General features: G+C 38.6%; 1 long non-coding RNA gene across 1 annotated transcript; it reads left to right on the top strand.

Moving 5' to 3' along the window:
* Positions 1–5,813: 5,813 nt before the first annotated feature.
* LOC127634976 (uncharacterized) lies at positions 5,814–6,650 on the top strand. The gene is made up of 3 exons (XR_007969433.1): positions 5,814–5,870; positions 5,944–5,998; positions 6,434–6,650. It is a non-coding gene; the product is annotated as an uncharacterized LOC127634976 (long non-coding RNA).
* Positions 6,651–8,703: the final 2,053 nt, after the last annotated feature.

Here is an 8,703-nt window from a genome sequence, read left to right on the forward strand (position 1 = left end):
TCCGCAGATTATGGAGATAATTTGAGGAATGACTTGTGGTAAGTCTTTATCTTATAACTAAGGTGGGGTTTGCACCCGGAGCGTGTTTGTGTGTCGATCTCTGGTGAAGTGGCTGATGGGATTTGTCAATCGGCGGAGTTATTCATTTTTATTTTTGTAGCGACTTTGCGTGCATCCTCAATGTCCTCTTGTCTACGTTTATCAAGTTAGTGTAACATTTGGCCTTTTTGTTTTTTTTTTGTCAACACACACAAAATGGACTATGCCGGACTAATTCGTTGGCTTCTATCTTCACATCGAATCAAAATTCCTTTGATACATTTTTGTCAGGAGGGTTCATAGTAGACAAGCCAATTTTCATGCAAATCACATACGGTGGAGGAGTTCAAAAAAGTTTCTTTATGCAAATTGGCGCTAAAATTTACGGAAATTAAATCGGAGATACCAGTTTTGTTCAGCTTGAGCCAATGAATCCAATGATGTAAGACACGTGTGCGACAAAGGTTTAAGAGTTCTGGGCCAAAATTGAAACCGGATCACTATAGCACCACCTTGAGGACAATCGGGCCGAAATTGATACGCTGTAGTACTCTGGGGGACTACCTTCCCTCAAAGTCTCAGCAGTCTACGACTTACGGATTTGGTCTGCACGATCAGTTTCAGGGCAAAATAATAAAAATGTAATAATAAAAATCCTTACAATTATAACACTTGAACCCCTAATAAGACTGTATACTCACGTTTGCAGCCCTGGCCCGAGTTGGTCCCTGCGGATTAGGACATAAAACGAATGTCAAACACAAACAACAAAAACGGTGATAAAACTATTTTAATAATATTCATACAGCTGTGCATTGACTAAATGTGTACAGTGAATGTTGAAAAGCAAATGTAATAAAGTGTGCTGTGTTAGATAAAGAATATAGCTGCTAGCAGCAATTATTATGGTTCAAGCCTTTTAAGAACTTTCAAAAGTATGCAAAAAATCCTTTTTGTTTGTTATAGTCAATACACACAAAATGGACGACGCCTGACCAATTCGTTGGCTTCTATATTCGCAACGCTTCGACAAATCAAAATTCCTTTGATACATTTTTGTCAGGAGGTTTCATAGTAGACACACTAATTTTTGTGAGAATGGATTATACGGTCTTGGTGGAGTTACAAAAAGTAGCTTTTTTAGAAAATGTAAATACCGGAAACATTTTATAAAATGCCATAAAACAAAGATATACATTTTGTAGGTCTTTGTACAAGGAATTTGAGAGAAAAAAAAAGATTATTCAACTTCATTGATCATACAGTTGCAGAGTTATTCATTTTATTATTTTTAGTGCACCCGACATTTTTCGTTTGTCATGCATGCAAAAACGTGCAAGTTTATTATTGATATCTTTATTATTAATTAGCAATGATTAGAAAATGATCACCTCCACCATTGTACAAATAAATTTTCCCGCGTTATCAGAATTGAATCTTGACATGAGGAAGCGGAGGTCGGTCAAAGCATAGGCTTATATACACTTGGACACCTCATTGGCCGCTCTGGCCCGTTGCTGTGATACGTCGATGCGTCCGCCTAATTGGACCAGGCAAGACTGCACCATAAACAAATACAAGTAAATGGAGGAGCTGCGGTTTTTACGGATAAAGGGCACAATAACGTTTACATTTCTCAACCGATTTCAATGGTTGATCCACGTGGAGTACAAAAAAGTTGTACACACACACACACACACACACACACACACACAAATAAAGTTATTTCCAGTATCTTGTTTAAAACATTAAATTTTAATAATTCAGTGCTTGCCAAACACAAGTTACTCCTTTTTTACTTTTAATGAAAAAACTGTTTATAGTATCATTTGTCAACTCTGTTACAGAAAAATTAGGCAATGCGTAGAAATAACAATAAAACATAACAGGAAAAATCCTTCTTGTTCCATTAGACAATCCGTCCTTACGTTCCAACAAGTGTGTGACACACCAGACTGAGAAGCAGATGTAGAATCCATAGAGTAGTCAAGCAGGCAGAGGGTCAAAAATCCAGAAAACAGTATAGCAAGGCAGACAAATCCAAAAGGGGAAACGCGTTAATCAGGCAAAGGTCAGAATCCAAAGAGGCAAAAACAGTACAAACGCTTAGAATTGCAGACTGAGACAGAACTACAAAACTTCACACTGAATGGTGGAACCTCAGGGCTTAAATACACAGATAATGAGCAAATAATGAACAGGTGTGAGAGAAAATGGCGGGAGGCAATGCATGATGGGAGTTGTAGTCCAGTGAGGGATTTAGTTTTCAGGGGATGAAGATCGTGTGAACCGGATGGGAGAAGAGACAGCAGAAGATGTGACAAAGTGAGATCATATTTAATCTATACATACATTAAAAATGAAAAAATAAAATAAAATAAATACCTATGTCTTCACAGAACCATCCACTAGGAGCAAATATTTTTAATCAGTATATGTAAAATAAACAGTAGTATAATATAATACAATAGTATAATAATAATAATAATAGATTGATAATAGAAATAGTATATGTAGTATAAACAGTAGTATAATATAATACAACAGTATAATAATAATAGAATGATAATAGAAATAGTATATGTAAAATAAACAGTAGTATAATATCATACAATAGTATAATAATAATAGATTGATAATAGAAATAGTATATGTAAAATAAACAGTAGTATAATATCATACAATAGTATAATAATAATAATAATAATAGATTGATAATAGAAATATTATATGTAAAATAAACAGTAGTATAATATAATACAATAGTATAATAATAATAGATTGATAATAGAAATAGTATATGTAGTATAAACAGTAGTATAATATAATACAACAGTATAATAATAGAGTGATAATAGAAATAGTATATGTAGTATAAACAGTAGTATAATATAATACAATAGTATAATAATAGAGTGATAATAGAAATAGTATATGTAGTATAAACAGTAGTATAATATAATACTATAGTATAATATTAACAGATTGATAATAGAAATAGTATATGTAGTATAAACAGTAGTATAATATAATACAACAGTAGAATAATAATAGATTGATAATAGAAATAGTATATGTAGTATAAACAGTAGTATAATATAATACAATAGTATAATAATAATAGATTGATAATAGAAATAGTATATGTAAAATAAACAGTAGTATAATATAATACTATAGTATAATAATAATAGATTGATAATAGAAATAGTATATGTAAAATAAACAGTAGTATAATATAATACAATAGTATAATAATAATAATAGATTGATAATAGAAATAGTATATGTAAAATAAACAGTAGTATAATACTAGATAGGTACATTTCCTGAAGAAAATGTGAGTGGTGCTTGCCGTGGCAAAACTCGTCAAATAGCCTGCTTGAAAAGAACAGAAATTGTGGTCATAAATAAATCAACCCAGAAGTCTGTATCATTTTCTGGTGCAGAAATATGTGATTTGTTACTAGGTTGCTAGGGTAAGCCCATGTGGTTGCTATGCAGTTAGCAAGGTAATACAATACATGGCTCCTTTCCATCCTGAGTGAAATAATTCAACCCAAAAATCTGTACTGTTTTCTGGTGCAGAGATATGTGATTTGTTACTGGGTTGCTAGGGTAACCCCATGTGGTTGCTAGGCAGTTACCATAGTGATACTTATCAAGTCTCCTTGCTATCCAGAGTAAAATCAGTCAACCAGGAAGTCTCTACGATGTTGTGATCCAGAGATATGTGATTTGTTATTTGGTTGCTAGGGTAACCCCTCCTTGTTGCTAGGCAGTTACCATAGTGATACTTATGAAGTCTCCTTGCCATCCTGAGTGAAATAAACCAACCCAGAAGTCTCTACGCTTTTCTGATGCAGAGATATGTGATTTGTTACTCGGTTGCTAGGGTAAGCCCATCTGGTTGCTAGGCAGTTACCATAGTGATACTAATCAAGTGTCCTTGCCATCCTGATTGAAATAAGTCAACCCGGAAGTCTCTACGCTTTTCTGATGCAGAGATATGTGATTTGTTACTCGGTTGCTAGGGTAACCCCATCTGGTTGCTAGGCAGTTACCACAGTGATACTAATCAAGTGTCCTTGCCATCCTGATTGAAATAAGTAACCCGAAGTCTCTATGTTTTTCTGATGCAGAGATATGTGATTTGTTACTCGGTTGCTAGGGTAACCCCATCTGGTTGCTAGGCAGTTACCATAGTGATACTAATCAAGTGTCCTTGCCATCCTGATTGAAATAAGTCAACCCGGAAGTCTCTACGTTTTTCTGATGCAGAGATATGTGATTTGTTACTCGGTTGCTAGGGTAACCCCATCTGGTTGCTAGGCAGTTACCATAGTGATACTAATCAAGTGTCCTTGCCATCCAGATTGAAATAAGTCAACCCGAAGTCTCTACGCTTTTCTGATGCAGAGATATGTGATTTGTTACTCGGTTGCTAGGGTAACCCCATCTGGTTGCTAGGCAGTTACCATAGTGATACTAATCAAGTCTCCTTGCCATCCTGATTGAAATAAATCAACCCAGAAGTCTCTCTGATTTTGTGGTGCAGAGATATAGTTACTGCTAAACGGTTGCTAGGGTACTCTGTTTAGTTGCTAGGGAGTGGCTTGGCAGCTGCCAATCATGAATCTCCAAAGGCTGCTTGTCAGTATGAATGATATAAACCAACTCCCATGCCTCTGTGACATTCAGAATGGAAGATATCCCTCTATGGATTTTGGTTGTTAAGGTGCTCGACAATGGTTGCTAGGGAGGGGCTAGGAAGTGTTGATTTGATGCATGATTGGCTGTTTGCTGTCCCGAGTCAAACGAGACCACCCTTGTGTTTCTATGACACTTCTATCCGGAGATATCCCTTTGATCTGTTTCAATAGAAGTCTATGGGACTTGTTGCTAAGGTGCTCTTAATGGTTGCTAGGGCGTGGCTTGATAGCTTCACAATGATCCTGAGAGACTGATTGGTCGTCTGAGTAAAATGAGCCCACCCCTGGTCTCTATGACACTGTGATCCAGAGCTATGTTCAATACAAATCCCTATGCCTTTTCATTTCATGGGCCGTCCTACACCATTATAAGTCAATTGGGGCATTTTTGGGCAGCTCCTGCCCCCAGGAGTGCAACTTTTACCCCATATTGAGGTATGCTCTTACAGAGCCTGCCAGCCTCTTCAAATGTGGCAAATCACACGTTTCTGTGAAATCCTCGCTCGGAGCTGTGACGCCTCAAAGTTTGTCACAATGTTAAGTCTATGGGATTTTTCGGCGCTTTTTTGCCCCTGGGGCAAATACCGTACCCCGATCAGCTTATAAAAGTCATAGCACACGTGTCCTCAATAGGCCGTTCGATTTGACACCTCATTTGTGGGTCTACGCCAAGCGGTGCGGGACGAGTTAGGTGCCGAAGTTTTGTACGGAGATAGAATAATAATAAAAAGAAGAAAAATAAAAATAAGTATGTGAGATTACAATAGTGATGCTTTGCAAGCACCACTAATAATACAATAGTATAATAATTATAATAATAGATTGATAATAGAAATAGTATATGTAATATAAATAGTATAATACAATAGTATAATAATAATAATAATAATAATAGATTGATAATAGTATATGTAGTATAAACGGTAGTATAATATAATTGTAACCCAGGTGTTTTCTGCCTTTGTTCACTTCTCGCGGCTCCGCACTGTGTTCGCGTTGTCGCGAGACTCCGTGACAGTATCGCGAGACTTGACACACAGTTGCATCATTTTCCTTTAAATATGGCCGCGCGCTGTTGTTTGGTGTGTGTGTGGGAGCCGGTGTGTTGAGCTGCTGCAGGTAGGCGTTTAGCCCTGTAAACCTTTTATTCATTAGACTGCCGGTTTAACTGTTATGCCTGCCAACTTTTTAGATGCCTCTACCCTTCCATTGACTGCTGTTTGAGTGACTTAATGATATGGGAACTGGTGAGTGTCTTTGTTTATATTATATGGCGCTGATAGTGTATTGTGTATGGATTTGTTAGCCGGTGCTGGCGCTGGCTGTACTTGTTTGAACTGTAATGAATCTGACTATATATTGTGCTTATTTATATGAACAATGCATTAATTAATCGTAATCTTAATGTTGATGTTGAATTATGAAGTTGTCATCCACTTTGATTCTGAGATGTATTTTGAAGCTATTATTGATAATATTGTCTATTTATGAGAGTACTCTTGCTGATTGTTAAATTATTTATATTGCTATATGCAGTATTTAAATTGAATCATGTACATGATGAAGTGAATGAACTGAGATTGATTATGATAGTATGTTGACTTTATGATATTATGATTATGGTGATATAGTTGTGATGCTTAGAACCAGTGTTAATTATTAATTGGTCCTGTTTTGTACAGGCCAGGTTCTGTATATGGATGGCGAGCCACTAGGCCCAAAACTGATGCTTTGGAGTGCATGCATCTGCCGGTGTGGTAGGAGGCGCTGCAGCTGCTTCGTTAGATACACCTGCACACACCTTCAGACATTCACACCTGCACACATTCATGTTTGTTTCATGGGCTGTTCCATCATGGACTCATTGGACTTTGCCTGTTAAGAGTTGTGTGTCGTGAACTGCTGCGGCTTCAAGCACTGATTATCGAATGAATTCTGAGATTGTTGTATGTTCATCAATAACTTTGAACTGAATATTATCTATGTGCACGTGTAAATATTGTAAGTGCTTGTTGTCTTATCTATCTAATACAATTCACAATTGCACTGCAGCCTTGAGTCTGTGTTCATTGAACTTCACTTTTTCCTCCTTGAGCTGAACTAAGATCTTCTGATACTGGTCCATTATTTTTACATACAATTGCAGCAATTATATATGCTACATAATTGTGGCAAGCCAGCCAGGAGGAATTGGTGAGTTTAATGTACATTTGAGGTATTGACTTGGGTTTATTGCAGTTCAGTAACAATAATGGATGTGTTTTTGAAACGTGGTATCAAATTACCAAATGCTGTGCTGTTGGAGGGCATAACAGAACCAGAAAGTGATGAAGTCATTGAGTTTCTAAGTCAATATGGTTCAGTCAATGAGATTGAGAAAATTTCTGAGTATGATGGTGTGCTTGTTGTTGAATTTACTTTGGAAGCGCTACGTCCCATTTTGCCGTACACATGGGTCTCGGCTAAAAAGACACAGATGTTGCATTTTGGAGCTATCTTCTGTTTGTACAGATCACTTTGCTAAGGCTAAAACTATGTTGTATTTGTCTGATTTACAGAATTTAGCCAAATTAATGGGTGGATTACACTGAAGTGCTCAAAACAATGATGTCTCCGATTGGATTTTCGGTCTCCGAGCTCCGCTCTGAGCCTCATGTGGAAGATCCACCAAGTACTGAGTTGCCCACGCTGCCAAAGCCATCAGTGAAGCCATTAACTCTGTTTCCACCAGTCATTCCTGTTTCCCTTGTGGGCACTGCTGCTTTAAGGTCAGTCGCTGAGCCCCGCATTGATCCTTCTGATCCTATGCAGCCGGGGATGAGACATTCAACTGCCAGCATTGACGTCCATCCACCTGAGGTCCAGCACTACGTAGTAGAGCACATTGTAAAAAATGAGGAGAGTGCAGTACATCACCAGAGGATCAGGGTTTTCTCAGGTCGACTTCCCAGACCTACTCATGAGTCTGACTACGACACCTGGTGGTCAGGAGTAGAACTGCTGTTGAAGGATCCACCTGTATCCGACCTCCATCGCTCCAGGAGGATAGTGGAGAGCCTCCTTCCTCCAGCAGCAGATATGGTCAAGCAATTGAGTTCCAGCACACTGCCTATAGTGTATCTAGACACTCTTGACTCTGCATATGCTACTGTGCAAGATGGGGATGAACTGTTTGTTAGATTCATGGACACATTTCAGGATGCCGGTGAGAAACCATCTGCCTACCTCCAACGGCTCCAGGTTGCCCTGAATTCTGCCATGAAAATGGGAGGAGTCATAGAGTCTGAAGTAGATCTGCATTTGTTGAACCAGTTCTGTCGTGGATGCTGGGACAGTTCTTTGATTGCTGAGCTCCAGCTAAAACAAAAGACTTGTCCACCCACTTTTGCTGAGCTGTTGCTCCTCTTGCGCACTGAAGAGGACCGAGAGGCAGCAAAAGCACATCAAATGAAGCAATATCTGGGTTCTACACGGCAGAAAGTTACATCTCATGCCCAGTTTGCACGTGTTAACCCTGAAGATGGGGCCACCGTTACCGCTTTGGTTAACATCATCCAGCAACTGACTCAACAACTAGCTGACGTCCAGCGACAGTTAGCCATGCTAACGACCAGCCAGTCAAAGACCAGTGCTATCCCCAAGACTTCCACCTACAGTAAGCCACATGCCAGGGCCACCAATCAGCAGCTTCGTCGATCCACACCTACTCAGGCCAAACCTGGTTATTGTTTTCGGTGTGGTGAGGATGGCCACATCCGTCCCCAGTGTGAGAATGAACCCAATTCTTCCCTGGTTGCTCGTAAAAGGAAACAGTTCACTAGCAACCAACAAAACCCTTCCAACTCCGTCCATTTAAACTGAGTCTGGTTCCTGTTGTGGGACAGACAGGGGCCAGAAGGGATCAAATCCGTCCCAGGGAAAGAAAGAAGACTGTCAAGTGTGCAGAAGTGTC

The sequence above is a fragment of the Xyrauchen texanus genome, chromosome 42, assembly GCF_025860055.1.
Source record: "Xyrauchen texanus isolate HMW12.3.18 chromosome 42, RBS_HiC_50CHRs, whole genome shotgun sequence".
NCBI lineage: Eukaryota > Metazoa > Chordata > Actinopteri > Cypriniformes > Catostomidae > Xyrauchen > Xyrauchen texanus.